Below are 16,522 nucleotides of genomic sequence, written 5' to 3'. Positions count from 1 at the left end.
GGTGCAATTGCCACACCCCCTTCCCACTCCTGCTCTACCTGGTGAGCACCTGTGCAGCCTGTAGGGCTCGACTTCAATGCTTCTTCCTCAGGGGCTTCTCCCCACAACAGAACTAGATATGAGCCCATAGCCTATGTATTAATAGAATCCCATCACTGCCTGGCCTCACCTTTCCTAACACAGTGATTCCTCCATCCAAGTGGATCTTCCTCGTCACACCATGAACTCTGTGCAGGTAAGGGCCACATCTATCTTGCCCACCGTGCTATCCCTAGTGCCCAGTACATCATAGGACCCAATTAATAGTGAATAGAAATCAACACCGATGGTTAGTGTGATGTAGCTGCCAAAGAAGTCAAAATGGTCTTGAGATGCATTAATAGAGCTAATTAAACTAAAGAGCTTCTGCACAGCAAAAGAAACTACCATCAGAGTGAATAGGCAACCTACAGAATGGGAGAAAATTTTTGCAATCCACTCATCTGACAAAGGGCTAATATCCAGAATCTACAATGAACTCAAACAAATTTACAGGAAAAAAAACAAACAACCCCATCAAAAAGTGGGCAAAGGATATGAACAGACACTTCTCAAAAGAAGACATTTATGCAGCCAAAAGACACATGAAAAAACACTCATCATCACTGGCCATCAGAGAAATACAAATCAAAACCACAATGAGATACCATCTCACACCAGTTAGAATGGCGATCATTAAAAAGTCAGGAAACAACAGCTGCTGGAGAGGATATGGAGAAATAAGAACACTTTTAAACTGTCGGTGGGACTGTAAACTAGTTCAACCATTGTGGAAGTCAGTGTGGCGATTCCTCAGGGATCTAGAACTAGAAATACCATTTGACCCAGCCATCCCATCACTGGGTATATACCCAAAGGATTATAAATCATGCTGCTATAAAGACACATGCACACGTATGTTTATTGCAGCACTATTCACAATAGCAAAGACTTGGAACCAAGCCAAATGTTCAACAATGACAGACTGGATTAAGAAAATGTGGCACATATACACCATGGAATACTATGCAGCCATAAAAAAGGATGAGTTCATGTCCTTTGTAGGGACATGGATGAAACTGGAAACCATCATCCTCAGCAAACTATCGCAAAGACAAAAAACCAAACACCGCATGTTCTAATTCGTAGGTGAGAATTGAACAATGAGAACACCTGGACACAGGAAGGAGAACATCACACACCAAGGCCTGTTTTGGGGTGGGGGGGGAGGGAGGAGGGGGGAGGGAGAGCATTAGGAGATATACCTATGTTAAATGACGAGTTAATGGGTGCAGCACACCAACATGGTACATGTAAACATATGTAACTAACCTGCACATTGTGCACATGTACCCTAAAACAAAGTATAATAAAAAAAGAAGAAAAAAAATATAGAGGCATATATTCTATGACAAAAGAAGTGACAGACATTTCCTTTGTGTGCCAGTCAGATCACATAGCAGGGCTCATGTTGAGTGCTACGTCAAGATGATGGCTAAGGTAGGAAAGAACTAAAACCATGCCCCCAATTCCCAGGAACCCAGTTAATGGAACTGAGCACATTTAGGCTGGAAACAAGACAGGGAAAGTATGACTGTGGATGCAAGTATCTGCAGAGCTCTTCTGTGACAAGGGACATGTCTGATCTGCAGAGAGAAGGTGGTAGCATGACACCTGCTCAGGTCCCCTGTCACTGAAAATGTTCAACCTGACTTTTTCCAGCCATTTGACAAGGGTCCCAGTGCTGGCTGGACTGTAAGACCTTTTCTTTCTCTTCCCTCTAGGAGGGCCTACGCATCTCCACACTTGCTCTCGGCCTCCTTGGCTGGAGGAGAATATGGGACCCAGTTTCTCTGCAACATTCTCTGAGCTTATGCACCTGGTAGGCAATGAGTGGGCGCTTATAATCTACTAAGCTAAAAAAGCAACTGGCCACTCAAAATCATTCTCACACTTAAAGGAACATTTCTTAAAATGGCCCATTTGTATCTGGTTTCTGGGAACTGATACCTTTGAGAGAAAATGAACAATTGAAATTCAAATTACTAATGAAAAAATGCATCCATGTATATGGCATTGTGTTGCAGGAAAATGGCCCTGTCTCTGTTACCTTTCGGCCTATGAGGGTTTGGACTCATGGCATTATCCTCAGGACCCTGTTCAGGCACAGCTTCCAGGGCTTAGAAGTCAGAGGACTGAAGGCAGAAGCTAAAGAACACTCCCGTTTTCAAATCCCCTGAAATCTCTCTGCGGCTTCTCTCGCCACTTTTGCATAAAAGGTTGGGAGTGCTAAAAATCACATTTGAATTTTAGAATCGCGTTCCCTACCAGAAATCCAGGCTATTTCTCTCCCTGAAACATCAGCCTGCATTGAAAGCCTGGCAATTTGCTGGCCAGACTCCCTATTAGCTTTGCCTTAAAGCCTGCATGCGAGGCCACCCTTCCTAAAAGTCCACACACCTGACCCTGGATATTTTCTTGCTGTCTCCTCTCTCGCTGAAGTGTTAAAAGGGTACACTCTACTCTAAGATCCATTTCTCTCTCCCCCCACCAAGTACTTTCCTCCCCATTTGTAATAGCCCCTAATATGCACCTCCATTCGATTTTCCTTACCCAGCTTGAAATCCTCTCATTCTAATTACCGTTCCAGTTTTCTTATATTTCTCCCTCGAGATGTCTCAATTAGTGTACTTTTTCATGCCGCCTGTCACCTCTGAGCTGCAAGGTGGGTCTAACTCCAACTGAAACCACGCAGAAAATAAATGAGGAGCCGTTCTGGGCAGCCGGGCCGAAGGTGGGGTTACTTTACAAACTAGCGCACCTTTAATTGATGATAAATGGACAGGAAAGTAGCCTTATGAATACAGCAGCCCTGATGTAGTTGGCATGCTGCGTCCTTTCATTACTCAAAGGTACAGAGGAAGCAGGCCACGTTCAGTTCTGGGTGAGGAACTTCCATTCAGAGAGAGAGAGAGAGAGAGAGAGACAGAGAGAGACTGCAACACGGCTAATTAACATAGTTCTGGTCAAAGTCGGAAATTAACTCGCCTCTTTAAGACCACAGCTAAAAATGCCATTTGTCTTCTCTATAATTACACTTATAGGTAATTATACCCATAGACTACAGCAAGTCAAATGAAGGTAGGGCTTTTTCTCCCTATCACATAACTCTTTTCATTCCACCCCTGTCAAAAGACTAAACAAAAATAAAGGTGTCTGCCACCGAATATTTTTTCATTAATGAGTGCTTTGTTGTCTTAAGGCTTCTCTGGAAAGCTGCAATTGTGTGGTGTTTATTCCTTTGCTCCCCTGGGAATCCAGAGTCCTTACCTGAAACTCTCAGAATTTAGAAACACACAGAAGGCAAGTCGGACTTTAAAAAGCACTTTCCAACCACCAACATCAGCTTTGGTCTATCAAGGAAGGTATAAGGACCAGGAAAATCACCTTCCCCTTTTCTCCTTGGCCCTTCAGTCTTCAGATCTATCACATCCTGTCTAATGCAAATCAGCCCACACTTCCTTCCCATCACCTTAACTCTCTTATTTGACTAGTATCTTTCTAAGGACCTTTTGGGGGCCAAATAACTAAGAACGTGCACACAGGGAAGTGGCCTTTAACCCCACGCTGGCCGGCAATAAGTATGTGTCCCTTCTATCCCAGACACAAGCATGGGAGCCAGGGATATGGCTAGCCAGTTCCCACTCTCCCCATGCCACTGGGCAGAGGACAGGAGAGCTCCATTAGAATTCAACTGTTGAGTCAGGAGTTCGAGACCAGACTGACCAATATGGTGAAACCCCGTCTCTACTAAAAATACAAAAAAAATTATCCAAGCGTGGTGGCACATGCCTGGTAATCCCAGCTACTTGGGAGGCTGAGGCAGGAGAATCACTAGAACCCAGGAAGCAGAGGTTCAGTGCAGAGTGGATCTGTGTTTTCTCAATGATGATGCAATTTCTGTGACCCTGGAGATGCATCACATTCCCCACTAGTGGAACCTTCTGACTGTTGCTGGTATAGTTTGTCTGTGTCTCCACCCAAATCTCATATTGAATTGTAGCTCCCACAATTCTCACATTTTGTGGGAAGGACCCAGTGGGAGGTAACTGAATCACAAAGGCAAGTCTTTCCCATGCTGCTCTTGGGATAGTGAGTAAGTCTCATAAGATATGATGGGTTTATAAAGGGGAGTTCCCCTGAACAAGCTCTCTCTCTCGTCTGCCACCATGTAAGACGTGCCTTTCACCTTCCACCATGATTGTGAGGCCTCCCCAGCCACATGGAACTGTGCATCCACTAAACCTCTTTTTCTTTATAAATTACTCAGTCTCGGGTATGTCTTTAACAGCAGCCAAAAAAAAATGGACTCCTACAGTTGGCTTAGTGAGAAAGGCAGCCTGAGTCCGGGAGTGCTCAGCAGGTCCCACCTTCAGGGAGGCACTCCAAGGAGTTACCAAGGGGCTGCTCAATGCCAGGGGAGACCCCCCATTCCCCCAGATGACCAGCACAGAAAATGAAGAAGCAGGAGGCATAGCCCTCCTCTATAACCCTCCCTGTGCCCTGGGTACCTTGGCCCGGGTGCCTCAGCCATGAAGGTGGGCTTCACTGCCTGCAGTGCTGGGACTGCAGTCTGGGGTGGGAGAGGAGAATCACCCAGGCCTGGAATGCTCAGGTCATAGAACTGGCTCATCCTAGCCACTTAGGTCTTCATTCAAATGTCACCCTCTTCCAATCCTCACTTTCCTGTCACATGACCCTGTCCTGTTCTGTATGGCACTGATTTTGCTCTGATATTATCTTAGTTATTTGTCTCTGTTATTCCTCACTATTTCCAATGCTTAGCACACAGTAGGGGCTCACATGTTTATCTATCACTGTCTTCTGAAAATTACATGGTCTCTAGCCATAAGGCCTCTGCCCCTGTGGCTTTCTCTGTCTGGCCTGCTGTTGTTTCCCATGCCCACTCAAGAGACTTCTATTCATCCTTCAAAACCCAGATCAAGCTTTACTCCCCAGGGACACTCCGTTCAAGCAGGAATCTTACTGTCCCCTCCACAGTCTCCTATCGCTTTATCTACATCTGACTTGTAACCCTTCAAACAGGGTATGGAAACTTTCCATTTTAGGTCTATCCTTAAATAGACGATAAACCTTTTGTCAGGCCAGTGTGTCTTATCTGGTGTCCCCCGAGACAGCAGCAGCCACAATGCAAGTGCTCTGTAAATGTTTGTGGAAGGTGTTAATGGATGACAAAGACTAGGAAGTTATCTCTTCCTGAATGCAGAGTGCTAGGGACATTATTATTTTCCACATCTCATGAATAAGGAACGGTGACGTGGTGATGTGGTTACCATCTGGAATCCTGCAATGTTTAAACAAACAATCATTGCCTTAGAAACCTCACTCCTCTTAAAGGGTTCTCTGTGCCCGACCTATGGTTTCCTTTACATACTGCAGATCTTTTCTTTGTGGGTGATACAAAGGAACACTTCAACCTCAGCCTGGTGGAATTTTTAGATTCCAAATTAAGAAAGTGTTAAAATGCAAAAGATCCATTACGTCCTTCCTGAAGACACTCTTTCTCATCCAATATACTTCCTGAGGAAGTTACCAACATCTCATTACTTGCAGGACTCAAGAAGTCTAGTAGAAAGAGTGTGGGATTTGAAACAAGGCAGATTTGTGTTTAAAGGTCCTACCCAGATGACTTCGGGCAAGTCGCTTAACCTCTCTGAGCCTCAGTTTGTCACCTGTACAATGGGAATGATAATACCCACATCAAAGTTTCATTGTGAAGACTGAATACTACATGCTCTAATCTATGAAGTATCCAACACAGAGTCAGAAGCCTGAGTGATCAGCAAAAGTCAATTCTTTTCGCTTCCCTTCCTATGTTGTCCTTGTTTTTCTTCCTGAAAAGAGAGAATGCCTAGAGCAGGGTTTTCCAGCCCCAGCACTGTTGACATTTTGAGCCTGATCATTCCTTGTTGTGGGGGGCTGTTCTGCAGATTTTAGGATGTTTAGCAGCATCCCTGGCCTCTACGCACAAGAAGTCACCAGCACCCCCGCCCCCAGTGACGACAATCCCAAAAATGTCACCAGACATTGTCAATTGCCCTTGGAGATAAAATTGCACCCAGTAGAGAATCAGTGGCCTAGGGTTCTATAACTGGAATGTCACCTAGTAAGGAAAGTTGCTTGCTTTTCCTGAAGGACATGTTCTGAATGGTGCTGAAGCCCCATGTGACAGAGTCCAGGCCCATCAGGAGGCTGACCTTCAGGAAAAGAGAGGATGCATTCTTAGCCACAGCTGTCAATGGCAGCCTGGTTCTTTCACGTTGAAGACCGGATCACTGCATCTTATAGCAATCAACATTCCCAGCACATGACCATTTGGTCAACTTTTAACTGAGCATCTACTAAGTACCAGGCCTCTGTGCTAGGCGCTGGGGGGCACAACAGTGAGTAAATACCTGCCTACATAGAGCGTATTCTCTAGTGGAGGCCACAAACAATACCCAATGGATAGAAAATTTCAAGAAGAGGGAAGTGATATGAAGACCACTAAAGAAGGGGTAGGGAGACTTTAGATGGTGAGAGATGGTCATTTCTATAGGACCACACCTGACTTCTCCCTGCTGTAAGTCAGGACAGTGGCAGAGATGTGCACCCCTAGAGATGGATGCATTTTGCTAATGACAGAAGACCCCCCTACTCACAACCAGTAATGTCATCTGAGACACAGCCAGGAAGGCCCTGCATAGCAATAAAAGTCTTCATTGCTCCCGTCCCCACCCTGAAACATGTTAGTGGCACCAAGATGTCAAATGTCTTAGAAAAAATAACTTAAAAAACACTAGAGTCCATGAACATTGACCTGTCCTAGTTCATTTACTATAAAGAACGTCATTAGTCATAGCAATGCTGTTTTGTTTTGTTTTCTTTTGCTGTTTTGTGGTTTTTTTTTTTTTTGGTTTGTTTGTTTGAGACAGAGTCTTGCTCTGTTGCCCAGGCTGGAGTGCAGTGGCGTGATCTCAGCTCACTGCAAGCTCCGCCTCCTGGGTTCACACCATTCTCCTGCCTCAGCCTCCCGAGTAGCTGGGACTACAGGTGCCCACCACCATGCCCGGCTAATTTTTTGTATTTTTAGTAAAGATGGGGTTTCACCGGGTTAGCCAGGATAGTCTCGATCTCCTGACATTGTGATCTGCCCACCGTGGCCTCCCAAGTGCTGGGATTACAGGCGTGAGCCACCTCGCCCAGCCAGTTTTGTTTTAAAGAAGGGGAATTAACGGTTGGGCTGCTTTTGAGCTATAGAACAAATGTACTATAACTTTATTACTAAAATGTCTACAAGGAGCATTATTTCTTATAATCAAAAAGTCTCATAAACTTTCCTTGAAGTAGGGGTACCACCATGCCCAGTTTGATCTTGATTTAATAATCAGGGTTTCTCACTGATGGAGAAGGTTGTCCCAGGAGGGAGGTGACTTCAGACAGAGATCTGTAATATTCAAGCATACAACATAGGCATGGAATTTTTAAAGCCTGAGTTATTGCGTCCAATCCCATGGAGCAGGTAGTGTGAAATGGCTGGCACTTTAAAAAATCTTTTTTTATCTGAAAGACTCTACCTTCTCCTTTTGAAACAAATACAATTACAACTTATGGTGTAAATGCTTAATTTGAAAATGAATGACCCTAGAGCCAAACGGCTCTCACAGACAGTCCATTGTGCAGGTACACGGCTGCAGGACCTTCCAAAGGAGACAGGCCCACATATCAGCTCTCCTTGGTCCAGGATCCCAACAGGGAAAAGGCCTACCTTAACATCTCTAAACTGAGAGCAATCTTATTGTTTTTCTTATGAAATAGTGTGGCTCCATGCGAACAGTAGCCATTGCACTCAGAACAATTGTCACTTAATGTCCTTCCACTCAACTGCAGGGTAGCATCCTCTTTCACAACAGAGTCTAATGGCCAAAAATGCACTCTGCAATACAGAAGGCAGAAGAGGTCGGGGGCAGTGGCTCACGCCTGTAATCCCAGCATTTTGGGAGGCTGAGGCAGGTGGATCACGAGGTCAGGAGATCGAGAGCATCCTGGCTAACACGGTGAAACCCCGTCTCTACTAAAAAATACAAAAAAATTAGCCGGGCGTGGTGGCGGGAGACTGTAGTCCCAGCTACTCGGGAGGCTGAGACAGGAGAATGGCGTGAACCCAGGAGGTGGAGCTTGCAGTGAGTGGAGATCGTGCCACTGCACTCCAGCCTGGGCGACAGAGCGAGACTCCAGCTCCAAAAAAAAAAAAAAAAAAGAAGAAGGCAGAAGAAGGAGAACAAAACATCTGAAACATCTGCAACATTTAACTTCTCCTGCTTTTCTGTGCAAGACCAAGGCATTGTGGCTATGCCCTGGGACTGTGGGGCTCCTGATATCAAACGTAAGTGGTGGCAGGTCCAGGGACATCTAGGCTGGTGGTGGTCAGGGGCTTTCTACTCCTCCCCACACCAAACACAGCCTCCAAGAACACTGTTAAGCTCACAGAGCCACGTGTCGGCAACCTCCCAACTCTTCTCCTCCACCCCCAGCCTCTGCCAAAGCCACTGCTCCTCTGGACCTGAGTGGGAACCTATGGGTCCTTTGGGGCCATCGGAATTCAGAGGCTCAGAATCTCATTCTCTGATGCCTGTACAGCTTCCCAGCTTCTAGTCTGCGTGGGACTGTTAAGAGCACAATTATTTTAAGAAATGTTATCCCGATGTACTTCACAGGAAAATATCGGTACAAATTATGTCAAGCTTTGCAAATGTTGCTGGCAGAGAGAAAGAAAGCTCAATTCTTTTTGTTATTGCTTCCCATTTACCCTTTTCCCACCCTGTTTTTAACTTGTGGCCAAAAAGAAACTAAAATGAGCCCACTTTTTAAGGTTGCTCAGTTGTGATGAAAATTTCTCGCCATTCGTTGCTTTTTAAAAATTTTTTTGCCTGATTTGGTCATTCCTTTAGCTTGATCTATAGTAATACATTTCTGCTTACGACTTCTAGCTTACTTTTTGTTTTTCAAAGAAGATTCGCCCAGGAGCTTTCTCAGTCATCTGCATCTGGCAGAGATCAACTGTCCCTCTGAGTCCTGCCCAAAGCATTTCCCTCCTGGAGCCACAGGCTGTTCTGCCTCACATACCAGCGAGTCATGTCCCGGTCTGTCTCCCCACCAAACTGGGAGACCTTTGAGGGTCTCCCAGTTCCCTCTGGATTCTCAGTGCACAGGGCAAGGCCTGATATGCAGAAAGGGCTCAAAAGCAGCCAAACGAACAACTGATCTGATATGGTTTGGCTGTGTCCCCACCCAAATCTCATCTTGAATTGTAGCTCCCATAAGTTCCACGAATTGTGGGAGGGAACAGGTGGGAGACGATTGAATCATGTGGTGGTTTCTCCCATATTGGTCTCATGGTAGTGAATAAGTCTCGCCAGATCTGATGATTCTTTAAGGGGCTTCCCCTTTTGCTTGGCTCTCATTCTCTCTTGCCTGCTGCCATGTAAGACGTGCTTTTACCTTCCACCATGATTGTGAGGCCTCCCCAGCCACATGGAACTGTGAGTCCATTAAACCTCTTTTTCTTTGTAAATTATCCAGTCTTGAGTAGGTCTTTATCAGCAGCATGAAAACCGACTAATACATGATCAAACAAGGGAGCCCTTGAATTTCTTATTTCAAATAATTGACAATGCAGTGGAAGACATTTTGCTAAAAATAGCAATATCAACAAAAGTCTCTTCCTTAATTAAAAGAAGCAAAGTGAGATTCTTGCCACCAGATGCAATAGGGTGAGGGGCTGCCCAGTGGGAATAATTCTAAACACTTGTTTCAACCTGGAAGTTGCTGCAACCAGAGGGTTTCCTCCTTTCCAGGGGGCCCTCTGAGTCCATCACCTGAATGCAAAGGCACAAGCGGAAGCTCCAGTTCCTGCTGTCTAAATGTTGGGCCACACAGACTCAGTAGGAATCAGGACCCAAGTACCAAAACCTACACCTAACCCTAGCCTGAACTGCTAAACCTGTCTCCTAAAAGCCTCAAGGTTCAGTGGAAAAAATAAGATCTTGGGAGTGAAGCAGATGCAGGTTCAAATTCTAAGTCAACCACTTACTGGAAGTGTGGTCCCGGACGAGTTACTAACTTCTTGGTGCCTCAGCTTCCTCATCTGTAGAATGGGGTAATAATACAGGGCCTACCTTTTAAGATGTTCCCAAGGATTGAATATACTGTCACTATTGCCTGGCATAATGTCCACTTCCATCCCTGGAGAAGGTAGCTGGGGCGAATTTTAAAGGTTGAGTATGAGGAAGGCAGACCAAAGGGAGAGATTTGCTTCAGCAGCCCTGCCAAGGCTTCCAGAGCAGCCGGTTCCACACCAGTTCTGGGATGCAGGTGAGCAGAGGGGCCCTCCCTCCAGGGACCTGGCTCAGGGAAGACACTTGGTAGACACGTGGTCATTGCGTGATCCTCCTCCCGCTCACAGTCCAGCAGGGAAGACAGACAAGTGAGGGTATCTAACAGGACGCCATGAGGGAGTGAAGGAGGACAAGCCACCCCGGTGCTTCCTGGGGTTCCTTAGAGCCACCAAGTGACTTGTTTTCCAGCCCAGTAAATGCATCTCTGTCATACAGCTCAGGGTAGAGCTGTAATCACAACTACAAATTTGAAACCAGTCCACTCATTTCATCATCTTGGTCAAAGCTCCTTGCCAAACTAAATCTGTGTAAGAATCTATATAAGTATTGAGGTCATTAAAACTGACCATATTTTTTGCCCAGTAATGTTACTTATGGGAATTTACTTAGACAAAATAATCAGGGATTCACTGAGAGGTAGGTACATAAAACTGGCCTTCATCTCAGCATTATTTATAAAATGAACCAGCAACACATGGAAACAGCATAGATGCCTGAGGTTAGGAGATGGATTTTAAAAATATCCCAGTGTACCTCTGTATGAAAGAACACCATGCAGTCATCAAACACTTATTTGTAATAACATTATATAAAGTTACATGACAAAGCAGATTGCAAATCAGCATATAGAATATGATCTCCAATTTGTGTAAATACATATAAAAATATGTGATATTTGCATGCATTTTCAGAGAAATAAAACACATTAATAGTGGTTTCCCCCAAAGGAAATAGAGTTTCCTGGATAAATATACAGGTTTTAGGCTAGGCACAGTGGCTCACGCCTGTAATCCTAGCAGTGTGGGAGGCCAAGGCAGGAGGATCAACCGAGGTCAGGAGTTTCAGACCAGCTTAGCCAACATGGTAAAACCCCAGCTCTACAAAAATACAAAAATTTGCCGGGCGTGGTGGCAGGCAACTGTAGTCCCAGCTACTCAGGAGGCTGCGGCATGAGAATCATTTGAGCCCAGGAGGTGGAGTTTGCAGTCAGCAGAGATCATGCCACTGCATTCCAGCCTGGGCAACAGAACAACACTCCATCTCAAAAAAAAAAAAAAATGCAGGTTTTAGAACTAAACTGCCAAGGTCGAACCCTGACTCCACCACCTCCAAGTGTGTTGACACTGGAGAAGTTATTTAACTTCCCACTTCCCAGTGCCTCAGTTTCCCCATATTAAGCATGCAGCTGCCAGCTCTTCCTACTTCCTAGAGGGTTTAATTAGCGTGCTAACAGAAGAGTGGTTCTAGATAGTGGCTGGGAAGCAGTTAGCACTTGCAAACGTAATCCATTGTTATGAGTTATTATTAGTGGTGGGATTACGGGTCATTTCAATTCTCCAGTTTATTCTTCTGTATATTTTCTATAGAAAATTGACTTATAATCATGGAAACAAAATAATTTTTAATCCATTTTGGTCAATGAGATGAATTCAATGAAGAGATTAGTTAGAACTACTTTGCCATAATTGACACAACAGCTGCTATTTCTAGAACTAAATCAAATAAAATACAGTCAACTCTCAATTCTGCATGAAGCACGTTCATTTATCTGCGGCTGCTCCTGCATTCCTGTTTTTACGGGCCTCATTAAGCATTGGATATAACATCATATGTTACAGCTCTATCTTGCGTCTGTTTACTTCCTCTCCCACAGCCAGCAGCTCAGCAAGAGCCTTGTAAACCAATTCTCCTAATGATCTATCCAGTTGGGGAAGGTGCAAATCAGTGATATGGGAGCTTAGAGGAGAAGCCAGCAGCTCTACCTCAGAGAGGGGATGCTGCCACACCTGTTGGCACAGTTGGAGGGATGGCTAACTGTGGGGCTGAGGTCTAATGTGGGCCCTCTCTCGGCACCTCAATCTTCTATGTCAGGGTCATCCAGGGCCCATGTCCACCTGGCCATATATAACAGTGGCTGGAGGAGGGGGAGGGTCTTTAACACAATCCCGTGTGAAGATAAGAGACTGATGGAGAATGGTTGACCCCACAAACTATGAAGAGCGTTGACCCTTTTATAACACATGTATTTTCACAACACAGGTATTCAAATGTGCAATCTCCAGTGGGTTTCTGGTATCAAGTCTCCATCCCCTCCATTAAATACACAGTTCTCTGCCTTTGTTGCAGACCTGGATGGGGCGTCACTTGTCATTTTGAGCCCACGTTGCCAGATTTTCAGTCTTCATATCACCCAAAGTCAACAATCCCAGCCAGATGCTGTGGTTCACGCCTGCAATCCCAGCACCTCAGGAAGCCGAGGCAGGTGGATCACCTGAGGTCAGGAGTTCGAGACTAGCCTGGCCAACATAGTAAAACCCTGTCTCTTCTAAAAATACAAAAAAAATAGCCTGGCGTGGTGGCAGACACGTGTAATCCCAGCTACTCAGGAGGCTGAGGCAGGAGAATCTATTGACCTGGGAGGTGGAGGTTGCAATAAGCCAAGATTGTGCCACTGCACTCCAGTCCTGGTAGCAAGAGCGAAACTCTGTCTCAAAAAACAAAATAAAGTAAACATTACCTCAAGAAGTTGCCAGGAGCTTTGTTCCCCTCCCTTCCCAGGTTCTCTACTCCAGCATGTGGTTCCACCATGCTGCACCGCTCTGTCCATCTCTCCTGATGTAAGAGGCTGGCTCCAGATCCTGGTCAGCTAATTCCTCCCAGGGCCACCATCATTGTTCTGTGTGCTGTGGGGATGGGGAGGCAGTTCAAGATTCTGAGAGTTAGACATGCCATATTCTGCTTGATGGCACTGCAGCCACCCCTGTGTCCCTGCTTCCAGCTGAGGCAGCCTGGCTGCCCTCCCTAGCCTCCCCAGCAAGGCTTGACTGCAGCATCTCTTCTTGGAAAGCAAGAGGCAGTAGGGGGAAAAAATTCTAAGAAAAGGCATGGGCTCTGGAGACAGATAAAACTCTCTGGAAATTTGACTCTTGCATTTCATAATTGGTCCTTCATACTAAACAGGTTGTTTGATAAAAGGAAAATTATTCAACCTCAGTTTTCTCAACAAATGGAAATAGTAATAATGGCACCAATGTCTTTGGTACGCATGAAATAATGCATGTGAAAGCCCAGGGCCTGGCCCATTGTGTGCACTTCAAAAAGCTTTATTTTTCTTTTGATCTCTCTTCTAGGCAGCATTTCATCATGATGTTTCATCTGAAAGTTTATTTGTTATGAATTATTTGACTGCAAATAACATATAACCTACCAGTGGCTTAAACGTTTAGGGATTTATTTTTCCTCATAATAAAAAGTCTGGAGGCAAGTTGCTTCTGGGGTTGGCTTACCCTGTTTGAGCAAGGATCTCTCCTATTCTCTCAGCCTCATCCTCGTCGTTGCAAGATAGCTGCATGAGTTCCAGGCATCACATCTACATCCAAAGCAAGAGGAAGAGAAAAGTGGGTGGTGATCTTCTACATCTATTTTTAACAGGAAAATAAAGGATGAAAAAAGCTTTTCCAGAAACACCCGAGTGGACTTTTCCTTATACTTACATCATATTGACTAGCACTGTGTCACATGGCCACCCCTGCATTAAGAGAGACTAAGACATCGTGTACTGATTTCGTTTCTTCAGTCTCTAGCAGAAGGTGGAAAGAGAGAGGAGGGCTTGGAATTGCTGTTAGCCCAGGCAATCTGCAGAGTCTTCCCAGAGGACTGGAAATTTCCAAATTAGAACTACCCATAGGTAAGTGCTAGGCAGGTGGCTGACACCTGTAAACCCAGCACTTTGGGAGGCTGAGGTGGGTGGATCACCTGACGTCAGGAGTTCGAGACCAGCCTGACCAATATCGTGAAACCCTGTCTCTACTAAAAATGCAAAAATTAGCCAGGCGTGGTGGCATGTGCCTGTAGTCTCAGCTATTTGGGAAGCTGAGACAGGTGAATTGCTTGAACCCGGGAGGCAGAGGTTGCAGTGAGCTGAGATTGAGCCACTGGACTCCAGCCTAGGCAACAGAGCGAGACTCCATCTCAAAAACAAAAAACAAACAAACAAACAAAACTACCCATGGGTAAATGTTATGTTTAAAATAATAATAATAATAAACACATAAGTAAGAAACATATTTTGAAGCACATATGGTTTACCACCTATCACGTGTGGCTCTGTCTTGCCTTGGTTTCTAGCAGAAGTTCTCCAGCTTGGATGCACATTAGAATCTCCTGGGGCGCTTGTAAAAAACACCAAGGCCCAGGTCCCTTCCTCAGCGCAAGGAAAACCTCTAGGGTTGGGGCAGGGCCATTGACTCAGAGTGAAGATCCGGGACCACTAGGTTGGTGTCCACGGAGAGTTGGTATCCACACCGCTAGAGGGCGCAAGAGATCATTCGGCCCCGAGGAGTCCTTGGTCGAGGCACCTGCAAAGTCACCCAGCCCTCTGGCGGCTTCCCGTTTACCCAGGGCCAGCACCGAGGGCATAAAGGGCGTTCTAACCTACATAATAGAACACATTGCGTCGCTATTCTGTACTTTTGGTAATTAAGTAAACTACGCCAAGAGAGGCCCAGAAACCCGCCCAAAATGAACTGGAGCATCAGCAGGGGTTCCAAATGGCAGGCGTCTTCTCCCCTCTGTCCCACAAAGAACAGTCCGTCCCCTGGGCTGGGAGCTGGGCCCGGAGCCCCGGGCAGCCCGCCCGGCCGTGCTCGCTACGCCCCCGGGCTGCGTTCATCAAGCGCAACTCCAGGCGCGCGCGCCGCAACCGTGCGGGGCAACCGGGGGCTCCCCCGTGGAACCCGCCTTCACTTACATCTTTCTCATCGCCCTTCAGGGGCTGCTAGTTTGCTAATGCTGCCAGGAATCTCTCCTCCCAGTTTTCTAGCTGCCGTTCTAGCGAGCAGAGAGAGAGCCTCGGTGGTAATAAGCCTCGCACAGAACACAGCACTAATTCTAATGCACAGGCAGTTCCACTTACCGTTTATGTGAAGCCACAAAGCCAGCGTGAGAACACCTAATTACCGCGTGAATTAGTAAAAAAAACAGATGCGAGGTTTACAAAAGTGTCTGCCAGTGTCTAGTAAATGGCCACAATTGATAGAGATGCTCCAAAGGCCTGCTGGGGGCAGAGGCTGGCTCAGGCACAGCCCCAACCCAAAAAGCGCTGTCAACAGTTGCTGGCACCCCCAGAGCGTGCCCCCGGTTCTCTTAGGTGAAAGAGCTGGGAAATCGTCTATGAGCAGCCACTTAATAGTCTTGTACTCATGAACCGCAATTATCCACAACAAGCGCCACCCACAGACTCTGTGGGAATGTGTTCATGGTTAATCAATTCGATTGATCACTGTTTATTAAGTAAAAACCTGCTTTCTGAACAGTTCCTCCCTAAATGGTGTTTTTGCAGGCTGCTAGAACACAAAAGACTAATTGGGGCTCCTAATTTAAATCCAAGCGTGCACATTACTAAAAGCATTAGCAGCAGGGGTGTGGGCATGATGAACCCTCAGTCTCCCAGAGTGGCCACACTAAAGCTGACATACTCCCATTATAAAGACCTCCCAATCCCTGCTTTAATTTCTCCAATCAAGAAGCCACGGTGACCAGGTCAGATGAGGACATCAGGAAGGAAGGCCACTGATAATATGGATTATGAGAATATTTGATTCCCATCGGTGCTGTTAAATTGATCGGCTCCATTCAGCACCTTGTGAACCGAGATGGGAAATCGATGGTTGGACGGGCTAGGTGGGAGATAAGTGACCATAGCGTATTTTTGTTATCTCCTTACAGAGAGTAATGATCTCAACCACCTTGAGTGCTCTAAATCTACGCAAAATACACCAGAAAATCCAACACAGAGGAGGTCAGAGTGATTGTGCGATTGTGCTGTAATCCAGAGAAGGAGGGGTCTGGCTGGTCTAGGGCTAAAATCTTCCTAAATGTGGCCACACCGGCATGTGAGGGATTGGACCTAGGAGCAGCACAGCAGCTCCACTTTATCCACACCAGCTCTCCATCTGCTGCAAGTGCTGGGGGCTAAGCAGAACGGCAAGGAGACTGCCCTCCACCCAAACTGACGCTGCCAGTGTCAAGGCACTTCTACCACGTGG

General features: G+C 46.0%; 1 long non-coding RNA gene across 1 annotated transcript in view; it reads right to left on the bottom strand.

Annotated features, from left to right (window-relative positions):
* Positions 1-13,850, bottom strand: part of LOC129482023 (uncharacterized) — a 105,638-nt gene extending 91,788 nt beyond the window's left edge. Inside the window, exon 1 of the long non-coding RNA XR_008657574.2 lies at positions 13,763-13,850. This is a non-coding gene — a long non-coding RNA (uncharacterized lncRNA). The remainder of the gene's footprint in view (positions 1-13,762) is intronic.
* Between the last annotated feature and the right edge of the window lie 2,672 nt (positions 13,851-16,522).

This window comes from Symphalangus syndactylus, chromosome 5, assembly GCF_028878055.3.
Source record: "Symphalangus syndactylus isolate Jambi chromosome 5, NHGRI_mSymSyn1-v2.1_pri, whole genome shotgun sequence".
Classification (NCBI taxonomy): domain Eukaryota; kingdom Metazoa; phylum Chordata; class Mammalia; order Primates; family Hylobatidae; genus Symphalangus; species Symphalangus syndactylus.
The sequence above is the reverse complement of the archived record's forward strand: the minus strand, read 5'-3'. Positions and strand labels throughout refer to the sequence as shown.